The sequence below is a fragment of the Muntiacus reevesi genome, chromosome 3, assembly GCF_963930625.1.
Source record: "Muntiacus reevesi chromosome 3, mMunRee1.1, whole genome shotgun sequence".
Lineage (NCBI taxonomy): Eukaryota > Metazoa > Chordata > Mammalia > Artiodactyla > Cervidae > Muntiacus > Muntiacus reevesi.
The window spans coordinates 117,397,771-117,419,321 of NC_089251.1; the positions used below are offsets into that span (position 1 = coordinate 117,397,771).

Here is a 21,551-nt window from a genome sequence, read left to right on the forward strand (position 1 = left end):
CATTTTACGGAGTTTGTAAGTCCTCAGTTCTGTAAAGAGAACCTGTGCACGTCTGCCCCACTTCGGTCACTGTACCTCCAGACTGTCAGCAGCGGCTCAGGTCCTCTCGGTGCCCAGGGGCTCCCATCTCACAGCGTCTCTGAAGAGGTGCTCAGTCCATTGCTCCACAATACTTACTGAAGACGCCTCACGAAACGAGCGTGGTGAAGAAACAGGCAGGCCTAGAGGCCACTCTGTGCCAGTGCTGGCTCTAATCAGGGCCCGTCCACCGAGTGGCTCGGCTTAGGCTGCTGGCCTGCCAGGATGACAGCTGCTCTGAGACGTCATGAGGTCCGGCTTCCCTTTCCAGAAGCAGTGCCATGTCAAGCAGAAGAGCCCGCTATGAGTCAACCTTCTCCCTGGAAGGACAGTTTCCAACTGCACGACATTCCTTACTGCGTACGGAGGGAAGGCAGCAAAGGAACCACGAGGCAGTGACAAGGCTGCTCTGTCGGCTTCCACCAGCAGAGGACGGAGGCTTTAAATGGGTCTACTTAGAGGCAAGGCTCTCTTCTGGACAAAGGACAAGCCAGTCTCTCTACCAGGAAGAGAAGGGCCTATGGCGTCCAGTGGCTCAGGTTAGACCCCAAAGGAGGGCAGAGGCTCCTGTTGGGGCCCCTTCTGAACTTGCCCTCCTCCTTCAGGGTGGGCCCTGGGGAAACCAGCACTGTGGGTGACCTGAAGGAGCTGGGGTGAGCAGAAGAGGCTGGAGGCCTCCCCCATAGACTGTGGGAATGTGGGGTGCAGGCCCTGTTGTTGGGCCCGCAAAGGTCCTCCTTCAGCCCCCCTGGGTCTTGGCAAGTGAGACTACAGGGCCATCCTCCTAGCTGGTGAAACAGGTGAGCAGTAAGAGTGACTGACTCAGGACTGAGGAAGGCTTCCTCAGGGCTCTCAGCACTGCTTGAAGAAGGGCCTTTGGGTGAACCTCAGAGGAAGAACGAATGCCCCAGGCCAAGCAGCAGAGGGGTCCACGGAGTCATTTAACGTAACCGTGAAAGGAAACAGACTTTTGTTTGTACGTCAGCCCAGGGGAGACAACAGGCCGGATTACATTCATAAGAATAACTGGAAGAGAGGAATGGGACTGGACAAGAAAGACAGCTGAGGGTGGCTTGTGAGATGTTCCCCTGGGCTAATGAGCAAACTGGTCTTTAGCCAGCTCAGGGGCACAGCTGGCATTCCCAAACAGCCACACTCCTGGGCAACAGACATACAGGCCACTTGGTACTAAACTCCAAACAGCTAAGTAATACCTCAGAGACTCCACTGTTTTTGAAAATGCTGCCCTGACCTAAGAAGGGCAAGAGACGCATTAGGAAGTTTAGGAATGGCCTGTCTTGTCCAGAACCAAGGTGGTCTCTGATGGGTACCCAGCCCTCTTTCTGGCCATGGTCTGGATGGCACCTGCAGGCCATGCAGAAGAGAGTGGTTTCCCTCTCCGCAGGCTGCTCGGTGGCTGAATAAGCGTGACCCCCATGACCCCACTCTGAGTTCTTCTCACAGGGGTGTAACACGAGAGATAGCTGGTGAAAGCAGAGTGCTGGATCTGGGGCCAGGACTGCTCTGGTTCAAACCAACATGGGTTCTGCAGGAGGCCTGCGAGTTTGCTTCAATCTGCTAGCTATTAGGACCAAGGTTCAAACGCAGGTCAGGGACCAGGCTGGGACACCTCCAGCCTCTCCATGGCCGACTTTTCCCTCGCAATCCAAGGGTCCTGCAGGGTGTCCAACTCTTCCTGAAGCCCAAAGTGGTAAATCCCATCACAGTTCAAATATCTCAGGTATGCTATTTATGGCATACTTAAAAAAGAATAGAAAAGTTACTTCTACCTGAGCCTTGGTTTTGCAAACTGAGAAAATCTTATTAGAAGGAAATCTTCACGTTCTCTCTGAGGTGATCGTTAGTTTTTCTTCTTTAGTTTTCGTTGTTTGGTTTGGATTTCCTCAGCATTATTTCCTTTTTTTCCATCTCCTCTCTGCTTTCTTTTATAAGACAAAGATGCTGTGGACTTGGCTTTCACTTGGTTCACAGTGATTCTATGGCAATGTATTAAGTTTCTTTCTCCTAAGTCCACTGAAGTCTTTTTGGACTTGGAGAGAGCTTTTTAAGAAAGAACTTGCTCATTCAGCAGGATTTTCCTCCCCACCCCAAGCTCTGGTTCTGACCTGGAAAAAATAAGAGTGAGAAAGAGCAAGAGAATCCTGCAGTCCTGACGCTCAACGGCACAAACCACAAAAAAGAACCTTGCTCCAGTAACGTAATCATGGAGGTTTCTGGCACCTTGGTCTTTCAAGAAAAATACATCCATCTGCTGGCATAGCGACCCATCAAACTAAATCCTGTTCAGCATGGAGTTCCCGATTCATTAGTGTTGGAAAGTCTATAGCGAGGCTGGCCGATCCCACTGGATGACGCCTCCCTGCAGCGGTGTCTATAAACCCCACAGCTGTGTTTTCACTTAAGGCCACTTCTCCTGACTCCATCACACCTTGTTCCAGAGGCTCGTTCTATCCTCATTAAGGTTCAAAATGACAGGTCAAGTCACACAGAGTGAAGTAAGTCAGAAAGAGGAGGATAAATATTGTATATTAATGTGTGTATGTGCAAAAAGGGTATGTGAGTGAAAGCTGCTCAATCGTGTCTGACTCTTTGCGACCCCATGGACTACAGCCCACCAGGCTCCTCTGTCCATGGAATTCTCCAAGAAATAATACTCGAATGGGTAGCCATTCCCTTTTCCAAGGGATCTTCCCCCCGACCGAGGGATTGAACCTGGGTCTCCTGCATTGCAGGCAGATTCTTTACCATCTGAACCACCAGGGAAGCCCAAAGGGTATAGATGATTTTATTTGCAAAGCAGAAATGGAGACAAAGCTGTAGAGAATAATCATACGAACACTAAGGGGGTAAGGGTTGGTGGGATGAATTGGGAGATTGGGATTGACATATATACACCAGGTGTGTGTGTGCTCAGTCATGACCGACTCTTTGTGACCCCCTGGCCTGTAGCCCGCCAGGCTCCTCTGTCCATGGGATTCTCCAGGCAAGAATACTGGAGTGGGTACTCTTGCCTGGAGAATACACTGGATCCCCATTTCCTTCTCCAGGGGATCTTCCCAACCCAGGGGTTGAACCTGCATTTCTTGGACCTCCTGCATTGGTAGGTGAATTCTTTACCAGGCCACATATACACATGACTGTGTATAAAATAGATAACTAATGAACACCTACTGCACAGCACAGGGAACTCTACCCAGTGCTCTGTGTTGACCTAAATGGGAAGGAAATCCACAACAGAGCGGATATATGTAAACATATACCCGACTCCCATTTGCTATAGGGCAGAAACTGACACATAAGTATAAGTAAAGCACTTATACTCCAATAAGTATTCATTTAAGAGAATGACAAGTCACAGAATCTCCAAAGCTGAGGTATTTTTACTTGCTCAGAAAAGCCGCCTGTCTCCAGAGTTATGGTCAACCCATGGGGAGTAAGTAAGTAAGTGTTAGCTGCTCAGCCGTGCCCAACTCTTTGTGACCCCATGGACTGCAGCCCACCAGGCTCCTCTGTCCATGAGATTTCTCAGGCAAGGATACTGGAGTGGGTTGCCGTTTCCTTCTCCAGGGGATCTTCCTGACCCAGGGATCGAATCCAGGTCTACTACACTGCAGGCAGATTCTTTACCAACTGAGCTACAAGGGAAGCCCATGGGGAAGGGTGCTCTTATTCGGGAGTCACAGAGGTCAGCCAGGTTGGTTCACGCTGGATTTGCCTCAGTCAGCAAGCCAGTCCTGTCCACCGTGCGAGGGTTACCCCACAGCTCACCAGCATGGTAAGGCCACGGTTGCTCTGCCAGCCATGGCCCCTCAGCACCTCTGCCTTTCTCACTGGATGAGACCAGTACAAGTGCTCACTGCCCTCCCTGGCGCCTGGGCCGGCGCAACAGGCACTCCCCTGCCCCAGCCTTCCTGACCAGGCCCTTCTCTGGTCACTGGGCCTCCTCTTAGGCCCCTCAAATCCCTAAGAAATATGATGACAGGGAACACAAAGCGTGGGGAGCAAGTCCACAGCTGTCACACGCAGTCAGAGGTGCGGATGGTGTCACCACGGTGCTCGACACCACCACAGCAGGAGCTGGTTTGAGGGTCTTCATGGCCAAAGAAGGTGACTTGTGTTGGGACATAACCAGATCAGAACCAACTCTGCTCAGCTCTAAGGCTCAAGCCAACCACTCTTTGGGATGGGAGCTGCCTGAAGCTGCTTCCACAGAGGAGTGCCCCTGTGGATGGTGGTGGGCTGCATGTGGCCCCTCCACGTGCATGGAGCTGGCTGTGCATTTAGGAGAGAGACTGTCTGGGTCCCTTGGCATTTAGAATATGTCATCAGTTCTGTGGCCTAGCCATCTGCTTTTAAAGCCTGTGGCCCGACCCCAAACCGTGGAGAACATCCCCTCACCAAAGCCCCCACTTCAGCATCCCTACTACCTAAGTTTCTACCTCTGTATTTCTGATACTGAAACCAGGAAATATGATGCCCGATCACAGGAATTATGTTCACTCTTCTAGATGTCCTATTACTTCTGCCTCCTCTTCTTGGTTCTGATTTTCCATTTTTCTTTCTACTGTATTCATTTTACTGCGTATTCCCTTTGTTGTAAGTCTTCTCAAATCCATTCTGGAAACAGTTAAGAGTACACATAAATAAAATAAAAGCCAGACATATGTAAAAATAGGAGATCCAGGCAAGTTCAAATACAACTTGACTGAACAAGGATCATGACGGTAGGCACTCAGTTTGTGGAAGAAAGAAAACGGGACATGAGCCTCAGAGCCAGTGATCAAGCTGGCTCTATTCTTGAAAAAACAGGAGAGAACAGAATGATCTTCCAGGGAATTGGCCTCAGTTTCCAGGGACTTGAGGAGTTGCAGTTATATAACCCCATGCTGGAAGCCAGCCGCCCTGGCCTTGCCTCTCTGTTGCTCCCCGGACTCCAGGCTGGTGTGGGGTTCTGAAGGCCTTAGCCTTCCCACCTGTAAAATGGGGCTGAGTCCCTTTACAGTTATCCCCGTGGTTTGTTTTATGGATGGATGTGAGATACTTTCTAGGTTTACTGGAAGAAAGCCATGGTAATAAGTCCCTGCTAAATCTGTCAGAAGAGAAGCTCTGAAGATTTTAAGAGGCCCAGTGCTCACATCTTTAGATGTTTCAAAAAGAGGCTGCAGAGAAGAATCCCCTTGCATCCTGCTGTCTTATGCGGCCAAGAGCAACCGTCAAAGTTCATGACTTGATTCCATACCACTCTGTTTCCTTCCACCCAGATGAGGCCAAGTGTCTGGACAACATATTCCAGGACAACATTCTAAGGTCCTTTCTGGTCTGAGGGCTGCCAATCTGCCCCACTGTCCTGCTCCTGCCTTCAACCTGTATCAACGGCTTAGCAGCGCCTCCTGGCAAAACCATCACTGTCCACAGCCATCCAGTCACAAAACGCCTATTGATCAGACAACACTTAATTCGATTGCTCACATCAGCCTGAAAGGGACACCTAGGGGAACCATACCTAGGGTTAAGGGAGCTTTCTATTCTCATTCAAAATATGATTAGTGTCTTAAATAGCGTTTTCTTTTTGAACAATATATCATTCAAATAGGTACCATTCTAACTACGGTAAAAACCAGAGAACAGATGAGCACTGTGATCTTTAAAGAAAATACAGAAACCAGCTTACAGCTAGGATGATATGCAAAGATCAAAAACATCTAAGGAGGTTAGGGGAGGATATTAGAAAGGGCTCGGATCCAGCAGAGCAGACTTTCTATTTGCCTTGCTAACTGAAAAATCAGCTTTGATAATAGAGAATCTTTGGATAATCTCACCGAGTTGAAAATCATTTAAGAAACTAGACGTAATGTTCAATGTTAAAAAGAATAAGTTTCACAATAATCTAAGAAACAGTTTCATTGGGCAGAAATGTGTTTTTCCTCCAGTGTTTGTGTAATCTCTCAAAGGGCTCTGGGCTGGAACTCAGGGGACTGACAGAGGCCTCCCACAGACTGCAGGGACCTTGGGGATCTTCTAGGATAACTGTCCAGAGCACTGGACAGGTTTTCTTTCCAGCACTTTTAAAAGGTCACCTTTAGCAGCGACCCTCCTGCCTGGGACACAGGCCTTACTACATTAGAAAGGAGTTCATTTTGCCTGTGAGTGGGGGTCCCTCTAAACAACAAGCAACGCTGCAGAGAAGGAAAGGGTACAGACACCTCAGAAGCTGGTTTCGAATCCCAGCTTTACTTCCTATGAGCAACTCGACCCCAGGCAAGTTGCCTTACCTCTCTGTACCTCAGTTTCCTCCTCTGTAAAATGGGGACAATAACGGTACCTACTTCACAGGGTTGTGTGGAAATCACATGAGGGAAAACACAGTAGAACAGTACCTGGCTATGGCAAAATAAATGTTCCTGATGTAATAAGGCTTAGAGTTATTCCTTATAATGAGATCAAATTTAGAGGACGGCACATTGGAACAAGTGACTGGGGGAGACTCAACAGTTTCAGATGTGATCACTCTAAAACCAGAGGCACTTCCACAATAAGAGGGTTCAATTTCTTAACTGGAGTGGTGTTTGGGAAGCCCTGTCTCTGTGTGCAGGACACACAGCAAGGAGTACTCTGCAAGAGGACACACGCTTCATAGCCTGCCCGTTGGCTTCAGAAGCCCTGCCAGCTCTTGTGGTGGCTGCCGGGTCATGTTGCTGCGGGGTCTTCCGTCACAGACAGCCCTACTGGACCGTGTTCCAGGTCTCCTGGGTTGCTCCCCACTGCAGCAGCAGGCAGGGAGGCCACCGTGCCCCAACGCGAGGCTCGCGCCTCAATAGAAAAGCTCCCAAGGCCCCGCCAGGTTGGCAGATGTGTCTCAAGGTGGAGCTGCCCGGCACCTCTGCACCAGCAACAACTTGTCTGTTAATCCCTGCCTGGGAAGGGAAGAGGCCACGACGACCTGCTAGAGCATGATGGAGGCTGGCTTCTGACAGTCCGGATGTGGGAAAACTGCTTCTATCGTGGTCGGATTCTTCCCATTTATTCTCAAGTTGAAACATGTCTCCAGCTGTATATTTATTTAACTCTCACACGGTCCAACTAGATCGTCAGCTGTAACAGAGACAGTCTCATCGATTTCTGCTTTTGATCCCCATGAACCTTTAAAAAAAACAAGAACTCCAAGGGGCTGCAGGGCCATGCCATTACAGCAGAAATAAGAAGTTCCAATATTCAACCAGACACAGCACCGAGCACATCACATGTACAGGTTCTACTACTGCCATTTTTTCAGGCGAGGAAACTGAGGTGCAGAGAGGTTAAGTAGCTTGCCTACCCAAGGGCAGGTGCTGTATCAGTCCACTTGGCAGAGCCAGAAAGGGAACCCAAACCCACCTAACTGCAGTCTGGGCAGTCCCCGGGGGCCACATCTGCTATTCCTTCATCTGTGAAGAGGGCACTAAGCTGGATGCTGGGGCTCCAACCATGTACTTCTCTCTTCTTGATTCCAAGAGACAGAGGGGAGTAGCTGGGGTTCAGAGTGTCAGTCTTGCAGGGCTCGCTGGCAAAGGACTGACTGAAGAACAACTGAAATTGAAGGCCAGTGGCCTTAGTGAGAAACTGTGCAGACTGCCCGCCCAGCTTCAGGTGGAGAAGCTGAACCACAGAAGGGTCCTGGGTGGGCCTGCAAGAGGCCAGAGCCTGCCGGCAGACTGGGGGTGCCAGGTAAGCCCACTCAACTGAAGGCAAGGGAGAGAGAGCCATGTGGGCTGGCTCTGCTTCCCCAGTTCAACGAATTTGCCCTCTGATTGACACGGCTCAGTCACACAGTTAGAAAGAAGGGCAAAACTGCAGCCAAGGGCTTCTGGGTTTGCAAAAGGCTAAAAGAAGAAATGCCAGCCAGCTAGTCAAAACACTGAATAGCAGGAATGAAAATAAAAGAGCAACAACAAAAACTAAGATTAATACAGGATCTATTAATACCCTACTGAAGAAATGTGTTAGGGACCCAGAGAGCCAGTCTCCATTACGTAGCCATTGGCTGTCCCTCACGTCATCTGTGAAGTGAAAGCCTCAGAAGAGAGACTGTCCTGGGTGCCTTGAGCCATGAACTTTACAGTTCTTTGGGCAAGTACTTGCTAAACATGCTCCCTTTTCTGCTCAGCACCAGGCTGGGCACCCCGGGAGGCACAGGGTAAAAGGACAGTCCAGGCTGGCAGAGATGACCGAGTCACACTGACTCTAGCTATTGGAGTTCAGAGAAGGGGCTGGTAGCATGGCTGCATGGAAGAGATAAGGCCTTGTGAGTCTGAAGGACACCTTGATTTGAGTGGGAGACTGCAGGGAATGGGAAGAAACAGGACTTCGGCTCTCTCTGGGCACAGACCACACAGGTCATATCCATCACTGTGTCCCCAAGAGTCTTTGACAAAGTAGGCAGTCAAGAAATAACTGTTGGAAGAATAAGTGATCCAAACTAGAGGAATAAGAGAGAATGTTCACTGTGAATATGTACAAGACTGATCTGACTATGAAGCAGAGGGTATACCTGGGAACAGATAAAATCCCACTGATGATAGTAACAAGATGAAAACGCACAGTAAATCCTTCTGTGCTAAACATGTGCACATTAATGTGTCCTCTTGATGATCTCTTAACAACCTCAGAGGGTGAGTGCTGTGACCACCCCTACTTTATGCCTGGGGACATGCAGGCTCACAGACTACTGGGAGGCCTGTCCCAGGTTACGTGATTGCAGTGGTGCACCACTGACTCAAGTCCAAGAGCCCTGACTCTCAGCTCAGTCCTTTCCTGTGAGATGACAGAGGCTCAGGTCACCTCTGATGGAGGCTGAACCCCAGGCCCCCTTCTTGGTGCGGGTTCCTCTTCTACGCCACTTGCAGCTTTTGGATGTGGACTGCCTTCCGAGAGCAAGCAACTTCTAAGCTGAGACCAGGCCTCTTCCCAGGTCCCACTCAGGTGAATTCAACTACACACTTTTCAAGATGACTACAGATTTACAAAAGTAGCAAAAACAGAACAGAACAGGCCCCATGCACGCTCTACCCAGCTTCCACCAAAGGTGACATCTTCTACAATTATAACACAATATCAAACCCAGCAACACACTGGCATGATATGCGTGTCTAGTTCTATGTCACTTAGTCACATGTGTAGATTTGTGTAACTCTCACTGCAACCTGGATATAGAACTCTTCCTTCACCACTGAGATCGTCCTTAGGCCACCTCCCTGTCCCCTACCATCCCCAAACTCCTGGCAACCACAACTTTGTTCTCCAGTTCTATCATTCCTTCATTTTAAGAATGCTGTATAAGTGAGATCACATGGTATTTTAAGATAACCTTTCAAAGTTATCCTATAAGTAGGATTTGATCCATTGTTTAGGTTCATGTGCTGTGTGTGTGCTAAGTCGCTTTAGTCGTGTCAGATTCTTTGCAACCCCATGGACTATAGCCTGCCAGACTCCTTGGTCCATGGGATTCTCTAGGCAAGAATACTGGAGTGAGTTGCCATGCCCTCCTCCAGGGGATCTTCCTGACCCAGGGATCGAACCCGAGTCTTTTACATCTCTTGCATCAGCAGGCAGGTTCTTTATCACTAGCACCACCTGGAAAGCCCTTGATCCATTGTTTAGGTTCATAAAAGAATATAAAACAAGAGGTGATGATAAAAATTAACCAGAATAAGGAATGTTCCTATCATGTTTCTGCCATTTCTAGCCACGTGACTTTTGACAAGTTAACTGAAACTCTCAGTTTCCTCATCTGTAAAAATGGGTATAAGGTTTAAGGATTAAATGAGGTAACATCTGAAAGCACTTGGCAAATGGCAGGTGCTCAATAAATTCTGCCTGTTTGTTATTATTAATAACAAGCCAAGGAAGCCTCTGTGCTTCTTTATAGAAAACAAGGCTCTTAACGGTCACAGACGATTAAGGAAATGACCAGCCAGCCCTTAAATGACCCCAGGTTATTCTTTTCATTGCTTCCCAAGACTCCAGAGTGGAAGCTACCCGGGGACTCTTAAAAGGCGCTTCCAGCAGGCATCTTCATGAGCAAACCCTCCTGGGAACAAGCACCCGCTCCCTAGGTCAGAGTCACTAGGGGGCCTAGAATTCCCAAAGTGGGAAAGATGGCCAAGAGCTCTCTGTTTAGCACAGAGTGCCTCCCGAGGACAGCCAGAGTTTGTGCAGAGGCTCCCCCCGCCCATCAGCAGCAGAGAGATCACAGAGAAGAGGACAGTGCCAAAGAGAGGCAGGGGTCAGACGCATGATTGAATTAGGTGCTGCATGGATACCCCACAAAGCTCAGCATCACTCAAAGCATGGGTGTGTGAAGGGTCACAATGGCCCACACTACCCACAAGGTCACCTTTACCGTGACTAGCTATGGAAATCTGAAAAAAAAAAAAAAAAACCTCCCCCAAAATCTCATATGCAAAGACTCCATTATTTAGTCGAGAGAGCACTTGACTTCGAGCCTTTGAGTAGCTGGGAAAACAGCACAAATGGCTGGCCATATCTTAAGCAACATGCCCAGGGTTCATTGAAAACAGACAAAAATGGGTATTCAGGATCCTTCGTGATTTATTGAAAGTGGCATTGTCTGGGCCTCCGCAGGGCACCAGCAGGGGTGGGGCTGAGGGCGCTGCTCCTGATGGCGGGGTCACCCCATGCGTCTCCTGTTCCCTTGGACTTTTCAACTCCCCTGGCCCGCATTCACTCACTCACTTCTTCTCCTTTGAAGTTAAAGAATACTGCCTCATCTATCACTGACAAGTTGGGTTTCAAAAGGACTGAGAGTGAATTCACTTTAAAAAAAAAAAAAAAACAGATGAGAAGAGCTGGGCTGGGAAGAGAGAGAAGGTAAGGGGTTGGTGGCGGTGGCGGTGGGAGGCTGAGTCCAGAGGATGGCTGCCCTCCCCCGGCTCTGTGCCTTGGGGAAGTCCTGTCCAGCGCCCTGGCTCGCAGTCAGGGACAGAGGCTTCTGCACCGTGCCACATGTTGCTCCTCAATGCTATGTGCGTCCACACCGCCTCACTAGCTTTATAGCAGGTTTCCTGTCCTGCTCACTGTACTTGGGAAGGCACGTGTATTTCTAATGCTTCCAGCAACAGGCATAGTTCCCCTGGGGGGGAGGGCGGGTAGCGGAGATGTACCAGGCTTCCGAGGCCGGCTGCCACGTGGGTGTCTTTTAATGGGATGGCCATGGTGTACCTCAAGCTCAGAGGGTCCCCAGTCCTGCTCTTGGCCCCTCGATGGTGGGGGGACTCTCCCAGGTGGTGCCACACCCAGGCCGCTGCCCAGAGACCCAGGAACATCCATCCAGGTGCCCCTTCCTTTTTTGGGCTCTGAGTCTACCTCCTCAGGGTCTTCCTCATCTGTGGCTTCCCGTTGGCTGTATGACTGCAGGTTATGGGGTCTCCCTCAGGTGACCATTGCAGCCATCTAACTGGCCCTTTCTAATTCATTCTCCACAGTGCTTCCAGAGAGATCTTTCTGAAAATAAAGTCCTGTTCAATCACACTCATATGAAAAATGCTTCAATGGTACCAAGTTGAATTCAAGAAGGAACTCGTATACCAGGGTAGAACAAACAAGGTCCTGTGAGACTGACCCTGGTTACACTTCCAATGGGCTTCCCTTGTGACTCAGCTGGTAAAGAATTCACCTGCAATGTGGAAGACCTGGATTTGATCCCTGTGTTGCGAAGATCCCCTGGAGACGGGAAAGCCTATCCACTCCAGTATTTTAGCCTGGAGAATTCCATGGACTATATAGTCCATGGGATCGCAAAGAGTCGGACACGAATGAGTGACTTTCGCTTTCACTTTTCACACTTCCAGTGGGGCTTCCCAGGTAGCGCTAGTGGTAAAGAACCTGCCTGCCAATGCAGGAGATATGAGACACAGGTTCGATCAATGGGTGTGGAAGATCCCCTGGAGAAGGGCATGGCAACCCACTCCAGGATTCTTGCCTGGAGAACCCAGTGGACAGAGGAGCCTGGCAGGCTATAGTCCATAGGGTTGCAAAGAGTTGGACATGACTGAAGTGACTTAGCATGCACACACACTTCTGATAGCATCTCCCACTGCCTCTGTGAGTTCTTCCTATGACCCAGCTGGGCCAATGGCCTACACCTGCCAGAACACTCCAACCCCTGCACTGCTCTGCCTGGAAGACCCTTGGAGAAGCCATGGCCAGCCTACTCTTATGTGTTCTCCTTTACTGGGACAGGAATCTTCTCCTGGTTTCCATCAATCCATCAACTTTACTGGCTGGCGCATGCTCTGGACTACTGTTTCTTACCTGCCCTGCAGTGACTGACACAAAGCTGACAATCAGTGTTGTTTTCTGAATTCTTTCGCTGCAGTGTATTTTCCCATGGATGAAAGATGGCAGGCCTCTACTCAGCTTGGCTGAGGTCGCTCATCTCACAGATTTCTGTCAAATGTTAGCTGCACATCCTTCCTTCCCAGGCAAGCAGTCCTTGGCTTCTCACTCACATCAGGCTTTCTTCCCACCACATTACACCCCAGCTGTTCTGAGGAAAGCCCAACCTCAATGGCAGTCATAACTAGCGAGCTGCCTTGTTGACGATAATTTTTAAAAGCCTCTCTCTCGGTTATGAGATTAAAGCATGATCGGGTGAGTCACTGACATGGGTGTTTGCATGTAATCGACAAAGTCCTGTGCTTGGCACCATTCACCATCCGGACTCAGGGCAGCAGTCAGAGGATTTATCCAGAAAGTTTGGAGGTTTTTCTCTTAGCACCCTAACTCTCCTTTATAAGATGCAATCTTCATTATTATGCCAAATCTTAAGCCAGAGAAAACTCCTATCTGCTTAACAGCCACTCCTAGGCAGTTTCTGAGGCCCACACCTCCTTTCCAGATGGTTCCTGGAGGGTACCCACACCTGGGTAGGCTGCCAGGACTGAATCCATCCCAAATCTGCCCAGGGGTGTCTGTCTCTTTAATGGAAATATTTTCTAAAAGAAACTTCTGGGGCTAGGAAATAAGTGGAGAACCTAAATGTAAATCTTAAAACTATAAAACTTCAACATAGGAATAAATCTTTGTGACCTGGGGTCAGTCAAAGATTTCCTAGATGTGACACCAAAACACAATCCATTAAAAATTCAGTAAGTTGGACTTTATCAAAATTTAAAACTTTTGCTCTTCAGAAGAGTCTAAAGCGATTAAGTGAGAAGGAATAAAAAAACAAGAGAATGAGAAGACAAGTCAAAGTCAGGGAGAAAAGATGTCGCAAATCTGATGGAGGATTTATAGCCATAATATAAAAAGAACTCTTAAAACTCAGTAATAAGAAACCAAACAATTCAGTTAAGTGGGCAAAACATATAAAGAGACACATCACCAAAAAAAGACAGAAAATATGCACATGAAAAAGAAGCTCAAGCTCTGTAGTCACTCAGTTCAGTTCAGCCGCTCAGTCGTGTCCGACTCTTTGCGACCCCATGCATCACAGCACACCAGGCCTTCCTGTCCATCACCAACTCCCAGAGTTTACTCAAACTCATGCCCATCAAGTTGGTGATGCCATCCAGCCATCTCATCCTCTGTTGTCCCCTACTCCTCCTGCCCCCAACCCCTCCCAGCATCAGGGTATTTTCCAACGAGTCAACACTTCACATGAGGTGGCCAAAGTACTGGAGTTTCAGCTTCAGCATCAGTCCTTCCAATGAACACCCAGGACTGATCTCCTTTAGGATGGACTGGTTGGATGTCCTTGTAGTCCAAGGGACTCTCAAGAGTCTTCTCCAACACCACAGTTCAAAAGCATCAATTCTTCGGCGCTCAGCTTTCTTCACAGTCCAACTCTCACATCCATACATGACCACTGGAAAAACCATAGCCTTGACCAGATGGACCTTTGTTGGCAAAGTAATGTCTCTGCTTTTTAATATACTATCTAGGTTGGTCATAACTTTCCTTCCAAGGAGTAAGCATCTTTTAATTTCATGACTGCAGTCACCATCCACAGTGATTTTGGAGCCCAAAAAAATAAAGTCTGACACTGTTTCCACTGTCTCCCCATCTATTTCCCATGAGGTGATGGGACCAGATCTTAGTTTTCTGAATGTTGAGCTTTAAGCCAACTTTTTCACTCTCCTCTTTCACTTTCATCAAGAGGCTTTTTAGTTCCTCTTCACTTTCTGCCATAAGGGTGGTGTCATCTGCATATCTGAGGTTATTGATATTCTCCCGGCAATCTTGATTCCAGCTTGTGCTTTCTCCAGCCCAGCGTTTCTCATGATGTACTCTGCATATAAGTTAAATAAGCAGGGTGACAATATACAGCCTTGATGTACTCCTTTTCCTATTTGGAACCAGTCTGTTGTTCCATGTCCAGTTCAAACTGTTGCTTTCTGACCTGCATACAGGTTTCTCAAGAGGCAGGTTAGGTGGTCTGGTATTCCCATCTCTTTCAGAATTTTCCACAGTTTATTGTGATCCACACAGCAAAGGCTTTGGCATAGTCAATAAAGCAGAAATAGATGTTTTTCTGGAACTCTTTTGCTTTTTCGATGATCCAGAGGATGTTGGCAATTTGATTTCTGGTTCCTCTGCGTTTTCTAAAACCAGCTTGAACATCTGGAAGTTCTCGGTTCACGTATTGCTGAAGCCTGGCTTAGAGAATTTTGAGCAGTACTTTACTAGCATGTGAGATGAGTGCAATTGTGCAACAGTTTGAGCATTCTTTGGCATTGCCTTTCTTAGGGATTGGAATGAAAACTGACCTTTTCCAGTCCTGTGGCCACTGCTGAGTTTTCCAAATTTGCTGGCATATTGAGTGCAGCACTTTCTTTCACAGCATCATCTTTGAGGATTTGAAATAGCTCAACTGGAATTCCATCACCTCCACTAGCTTTGTTCTCAGTGATGCTTTCTAAGGCCCACTTGACTTCACATTCCAGGATGTCTGGCTCTAGGTGAGTGATCACACCATCGTGATTATCTGGGTCTTGAAGATCTTTTTTGTACAGTTCTGTGTATTCCTGCCAGCTCTTCTTAATATCTTCAGCTTCTGTTAGGTCCATACCATTTCTGTCCTTTATTGAACCCATCTTTGCCTGAAATATTCCCTTGATATCTCTAATTTTCTTGAATAGATCTCTAGTCTTTCTCATTATGTTGTTTTCCTGTATTTCTCTGCATTGTTCGCTGAGGAAGGCTTTCTTATCTCTCCTTGCTATTCTTTGCAACTCTGCATTCAAATGGGAATATCTTTCCTTTTCTCCTTTGCTTTTCGCTTTAGTCACTAGGGAAATGCAAATTAAAACCACAATGAAATACCACTACACACACCTATTAGCAGGGCTAAAACATAGAAACAAACAAAAACTGGACAATATCAAGTTCTGATAAGCAGGTAAAGAAACTGAAACTATCATATTTTGCTGTTGAGTGGTACAGCCACTCTGAAAAACAGTTTGGCTTTTTTTTTTTTGCTCGGGTTAAGTGGCTTTATTAGAGAAAGCCAAGATTGCAGAGGACTTAGGAATTAGCATTAGGGCCCTTCTTCTTGCCAAAGGTGGGCCCAGCACTGACAAAGCACTGGTTGTACCGCAGATGCCTCTTGGCCCGTCGTCATCTTCTTTTTCTCCTGCTTGGCCACCTTGGGAGTCTGACCTCTCACTTTCCCAGCATGGGCCAGGGAACCATGGACTTCACCTCCAAGCATGCGACCAGCTATTTCCAGGGTGCTCAGAGCCTCTACCCCACACTGGCCCCCAGAGCAGCCTTATCCTCTAGGGGCATGCCTGCCAGGAGTAGGACTTGATCTTTTGGAGTGATGTCCTCCAATGAGACTACAGGAGCCTTGATCTGGGCGACCGTCTCCTGGCTGGTCACCTCGAGAGTGTGTAGCTCCTAGGCGTGGACTAAGAGCTGCATGTTGGTGACTAGATCACGGACACCGCCGCCGCTACCACAAAGATGGGAGTCGAAAAAGTGGAAGGAGCAAGGGCACATATGTCCTCTCTGCCCGCTGTGCGCCATGTCACTGGCAATTTTTTTATAAAGTTAAATATACACTTACTACATGACCCAGCAAGTCCCACTTTCAAGGTATTTACCCAAGTGAAATGAAAACTTAACCATCACACAAAAACCTATGGGCAAATGTTTATGGCAGCATTATTCATAATGGCCCTAAACCAGAAACAACCCAAATATCCTTCAATTGATAAATGGACAAACTGTGGAACATCTATACCATGGAATACTACTCTGCAATAAAGAGGAATGAACACTGATACACACAAAACACAGGGGTGAACCTCAAGGGCATGATGCTAAGTCAAAGAAGCTCAACTTAAAAGCTACCCACATTCTGATTCTACTTACGTGACATTCTGGAAAAGGTAAAAGTACAGGGAAAGAAAACAGAGGAGTGGTTGCCAGGGGCTGAGGGTAGGGAAGGGGGTTGACTACAAAGGGGTGTGCATGAATTTTCTGGGGTAAGGAAACTGTTCTGTGTCTTGGTTGTGGTGTGTGTAGCTTGTTGTTCAGTTGCTAAATCGTGTCTGACTCTTTGCAACCCCATGAACTGCAGCACGCTAGGCTTCCCTGTCCACTATCTCCCTGAGCTTGCTCAAACTCATGTCCATCGAGTCAGTGATGCCATCCAACCATCTCATCCTCTGTCACTCCCTTCTCCTCTTGCCTTCAATCTTTCCAAGCATCAGGGTCTTTTCCAATGAGTCAGCTCTTCGCATCAAGTAGCCAAAGTACTGGAGCTTCAGCTTCAGCATCAGTCCTTCCAATGAATATTCAGGGTTGATTTCCATCAGGATTGACTGGTTTGATCTTCCTGCTGTCCAAAAGACCCTCAAGAGCTTCTCTAGCACCACAGTTCAAAAGCATCCTTCTTTATGGTTCAACTCTCACATCCATATATGACTACTGGAAAAATCATAGCTTTGACTATACAGACCTTTGTTGGCAAAGTGATGTCTCTGCTTTTCAATACACTATCTAGGTTTGTCACAACTTTTCTTGCAAGGAGCATCTTTTAATTTCATGGCTGCAGTCACTGTCTGCAGTGATTTTGCTTGCAGAACTATACACTAAAAAGAGTAAATTTTTCTGTATATAAATTATTACCTTACTTGGGGAAAAAAGTAATTCTGGCTAAAAATGTGGCTTGTGTGTCTAGTCCTTAAGGCTTTATTTTTAGGAGAGTAGTGATAGTAGAAGGAAGCTTCTTCCTTTCATAGAAAGACTCAAGAGTGGATTGAACCCACAAGCAGTTAACACAAAGGCAAGCCAAAATGATAATAAAATACCATTTTCAAGCTACCATATTAACAAAGATTAAATAAAACCCACAAACTCTCAGTTTGGTGAGAGGCAGGGACAATATGCTATTGTTTCCTGCTGGGGAAAGATCTAAATTAGTCTAACCTCTCTGGAAAAGCATCCTATGGCTGTGTCAAAAGCTCTAAAAAAATGTCCATGCTGTAGGATACCTAGAAACACATTATTAGTAGATGATGGCTATTTGGGGTTCACTTGTTTTTTGCTTTTGTTTTGGCACTTAATTGCTAATTAAAAATTTTCATAACACAAACGTGTTACTTTTATCATACAATCACAAAAGTTAATAAAAAGAGAAAGTATCACAGAAAAATAGCTATTCCCCTTTAATCTGGTCATTCTAAGCATATATTCCCAAGGAAATAATCCAAAACAACTGTGATTAACAATGCATAAGAATATTAATTGGAGTGTTATTTATAATAACACTAACAGTAACAGCATTAGGAAGGGTTATGTAAACGGTGGTATGTCTGTACCAAGGGAACATCTGAGTGATGGGAGGTGGGAAGTGACGTGCGACTTTCCTGCCTTCCTTCCTTGCTCACAGATCTTGCCGGTTCTCCCTGTGATTCCAGCACCAGTACTGGCTCTTGAGTGCTTCAGGATACCCCCAGTCTCATCCCCTAATGCAGTGTTCCCTTCACACACCCAACCTAACCGGACCACTCACACCAAGCAGTGGGAGCCCACCCTTCCCCGCCCCTGCACCTCCACTTTACGTCCTTTCTCAGCATCCCGGCACACAGCTAACATCCATTTGCTATTACGTGTCAGGGACCATTCTAAGTGTTTTACGACCACAAGTCATTTAATCTAACAACATCCTCATGGCACAGCTATTACACATGGGGTGGGCTTGGGGGGGGTGTCACAACTCCAGGGGGCAATTAAATCATTTCTAATTTACTTTCAACATTTCTAGCATTTTCTTACAGCAAACTGCTAGTTTTTATTTTGTACAGGAGAAAACTCTTAAAAACAGAATGACCTTGTTTTAAAAGAGGTCCCTTCAAATCATAGCTAAAGTCCTCAGGTAAAATACCATGGCAGCCACTTCCACACTCAGCCCAAACCAACCTGCCCCGTGCGCCTGCTTGTTCTGTGTCCCTGTTCCCTCCGTGAAACGCTAAGCTACTCTGAGAGCTGGGGCCACATTCTAATCTCTTGGTTCCAGTATCTAGCAGTAGACATGTATTAATGTGAGAAATTAAAAACAGAAGTCAAAAGGGATGGTCTAAAGTTATAAAATACTTTTAAAGCTCTTAAATTCTCTTTGGTTAAAGACATCTGTCGCGTGCCATTTAAAACAGGAACAGGAGCAGTTACAGAACGCAGTAACCGGGTTACAATGATGCCATTCTTGAAAAACGTGGGAATTTCCTGAGGAATAACAAACAGGATCATATTTTCAAGTTCTAGACTGTAAAACGGGCACTGTGTCCTGGAGCACCATTGACCACGGGTGTACTGACCGCATGGATACTTTCAAGTGCTAGGAACACCTTGGGCCTGCCTCTTCCATACCAACGCCGCAGATTTATGGGCGAGCAAGAAGTGTCAGTGCTGTATCTGCCTTCTAAGGCGAGGGAGGGGAAGGGAATTAAGAGACAAGATGACAGGGTGACATGAATGAAGACCCAGGGTGCACTGCACCGAGAGGAGAGACAGGGAAGGAGGCCAAGAGACACGGATGGAGGAGGAGGCGGCCTCTCTGAAGCGGGCTTCTGGAGGAAGTGGGGTGCGGGGGAGCTGGGGGAAGTGAGTAGAGGCCTGGGCTATATGAAGGCAGGACGAGGGAGTAAGGGAGACAGCTGGGTGGGAAACGGGGAACTGCACTGCTGAGGGCCTCCAAAGCCAGGGGGCGTGTGGATCTGATGGAACTCTCCAGCAGCTCTCAAAGGCTGGTCTGAGATCTACAACACGAGAGAAAGGTTTTCCATGAAGCTCAACCAGGTCAACGGAAGAGACCGCCCTGAGCTGTGAAACGAAGTCTTCCTTTGTACAGGTACTAAACTGTTTCATTTATAAAATCATGGAGGTGGTAGGTAGCAGCTGGCTTTTAAAGAAAACGTTCTCGTTTGGCAAAATGAAACCCCCAAATCCTATTTCTCATCCCAGAATATTAATGAAAATCTCACTACCCGTGAAATCTGCTGGAGGAGACAGCAGGTTCTTGAGTGACAGGTGAACGTGGCACTTGGGGGAGCGAGGTCTGGCAGCGGGGTTCAGCACAGATGGCTGACCGAACAGCAGCAGTGAAGCCCCCAGCTCGCAGAATCACAGAAATCGAAATCAACTGGGCCTGCCCCCAGAAGCGGTCATGGTTGAAATTTAAGGATCAGCTGCAAGGGCTCCCGTTCTCCAGTGCAGGTTTTACTAACGTCAAAGGATTCCATGCCTCTTACGGAGCTGTTTGGCTCACGTTCGAGTGACGTGGGATTTGACATGGGGGCAGAAGGAGGACGTGCAGAGTGTCCTGTGAATAGAAGGGGAGAGTCCAAGAGCTTCCTCACTGTGAGCACGATTACCCAAAAGCCAGGGTCCTGGGGGAGCCAAATCCGTTCTGTCAAGGCCACTAACCTGCAAGGCTCGCTCATGTATCATCTGGTTGGGGTGAGAGCCCACTATCTCACTTCACTGCCCCCTGGAGATGCTAGGGACTTAGGTTTGAATCAGCCGGGCACACTCTCAACCCCAGCTGTGATGTGAGTTATCTTCTCTTCTCAGAAAGTCCAGCAGCAACTAACACAACCCCTGTCTTGTGGAAATCATTTCCATTAAAAGCGAAACCAGGCTCTGATCAGAATTCACAGAGGGAGTGTTAGGCTGGGGATCCCACCGTGGGGTAAGAATCATTTCCATCTCACCAGGGAGGTGGGGGATGACAGCTGATATTAGTTCACCTGGGAAGGACATTTTTCAAGAGGCAGGTGCAGGCGGGAGGGATTGGGTGCCTGGCCCACCTTTCTAGGCTGGCAAATCAGGTCGCAGACAAGCCTGAGCAACTCCATATCCAGCCTGGGGGTCTCTGGGGGTCTCTGTGCCTTCCCCCGAGAGCTGCTTCTGCCAGGCTCCCCGAGGGCACAGAGGGCTGAGGATACAGAGGTGAACACAGAAGTACTTAGGAAGCCTTAGAAGCACTGCCAACTCCCTGGGGTACTAAAGCTTCCTGGCTTCTCACACCTGTCCAGGCAGCTCCTCCATGAGAAAGGTCTCATTACACCTTGTCCTAAACCCTGTATGCCCTGGCAAGTAGTCAAACACCCAAGCCTTTTATTCAAAAGAGGAGGAAGCCTCTCTGATTCATAACATGCGTTTGATTCTCTTACATAAGCACACCTCTCTTCCAGAGTTAGTCCCTCTCCCAGATCACAACTACCATTGTTTTCTTTTTAAAAAGACCAGTGTGTATAGAGATGCTTAGAGACCTTGAAACACCCTTAAAAACAAGCACTGGGCAGTGGCTAGGGACATAAAGATGAACAGATGCTGTCCTTAGCCCTAGGGAACCCACAGTTTCAGAGAAGGAGACAGGGAAGCGAATGGAAAATGTGAAAACGTGAAAGCAATGTGCAAACGTGATCCAGACAGGTGTTGGGTGTAAATAAGATGCTCTGGGAGCCCTAAGCGGGAGGGCAGGAGGGGCTGGCCAAGGCAAGCTTCTCTGCAGCAGGATTTGGAGTTTCAGTCTTCAGCTGCCTGGAAACTTAAGACAGGTCTATAGGGGTGGAGGTCCCCCCTTCTGTAAGAGATGGTAACAGGTAAGCAGAAAGAGCCCGAAGGCAAGTTGAAAAGCTTCCAGAGGTCAAGTGGGAGTCACGTTCACTTTTTGAAGTCATATAAACACCAGTTTTCAGCCTTCTGCTGAGGATACGTCCTGGTGTTCCGACCAAGAGCTGGCGCATCAGCCACTTACTGGTGCTCACTGAGGGGCACTGAGCAGCGAAGGCCGCCCCAGTACTCGGTGCCCAGCGCCCTGTTTCTGCAGAACACAACCCTTCCTCCCTCTGCTCTGGCTACCCTCTGCCCCCTCGAGTCGCCCCCTCAGAGTTTCCTTTTACACCATTAACTTCTGAGCTGTTCCAAATGCCTGAGCTGGCTCA

At 47.9% G+C, this 21,551-nt stretch overlaps 1 protein-coding gene and 1 pseudogene across 3 annotated transcripts in view; both read right to left on the bottom strand.

Annotated features, from left to right (window-relative positions):
• DIS3L2 (DIS3 like 3'-5' exoribonuclease 2) overlaps positions 1-21,551 on the bottom strand; it is a 364,225-nt gene that overhangs the window by 59,634 nt on the left and 283,040 nt on the right. The gene's annotated exons all lie outside the window — the stretch shown is intronic.
• LOC136163167 (ubiquitin-like protein FUBI pseudogene) lies at positions 15,622-16,020 on the bottom strand (annotated as a pseudogene).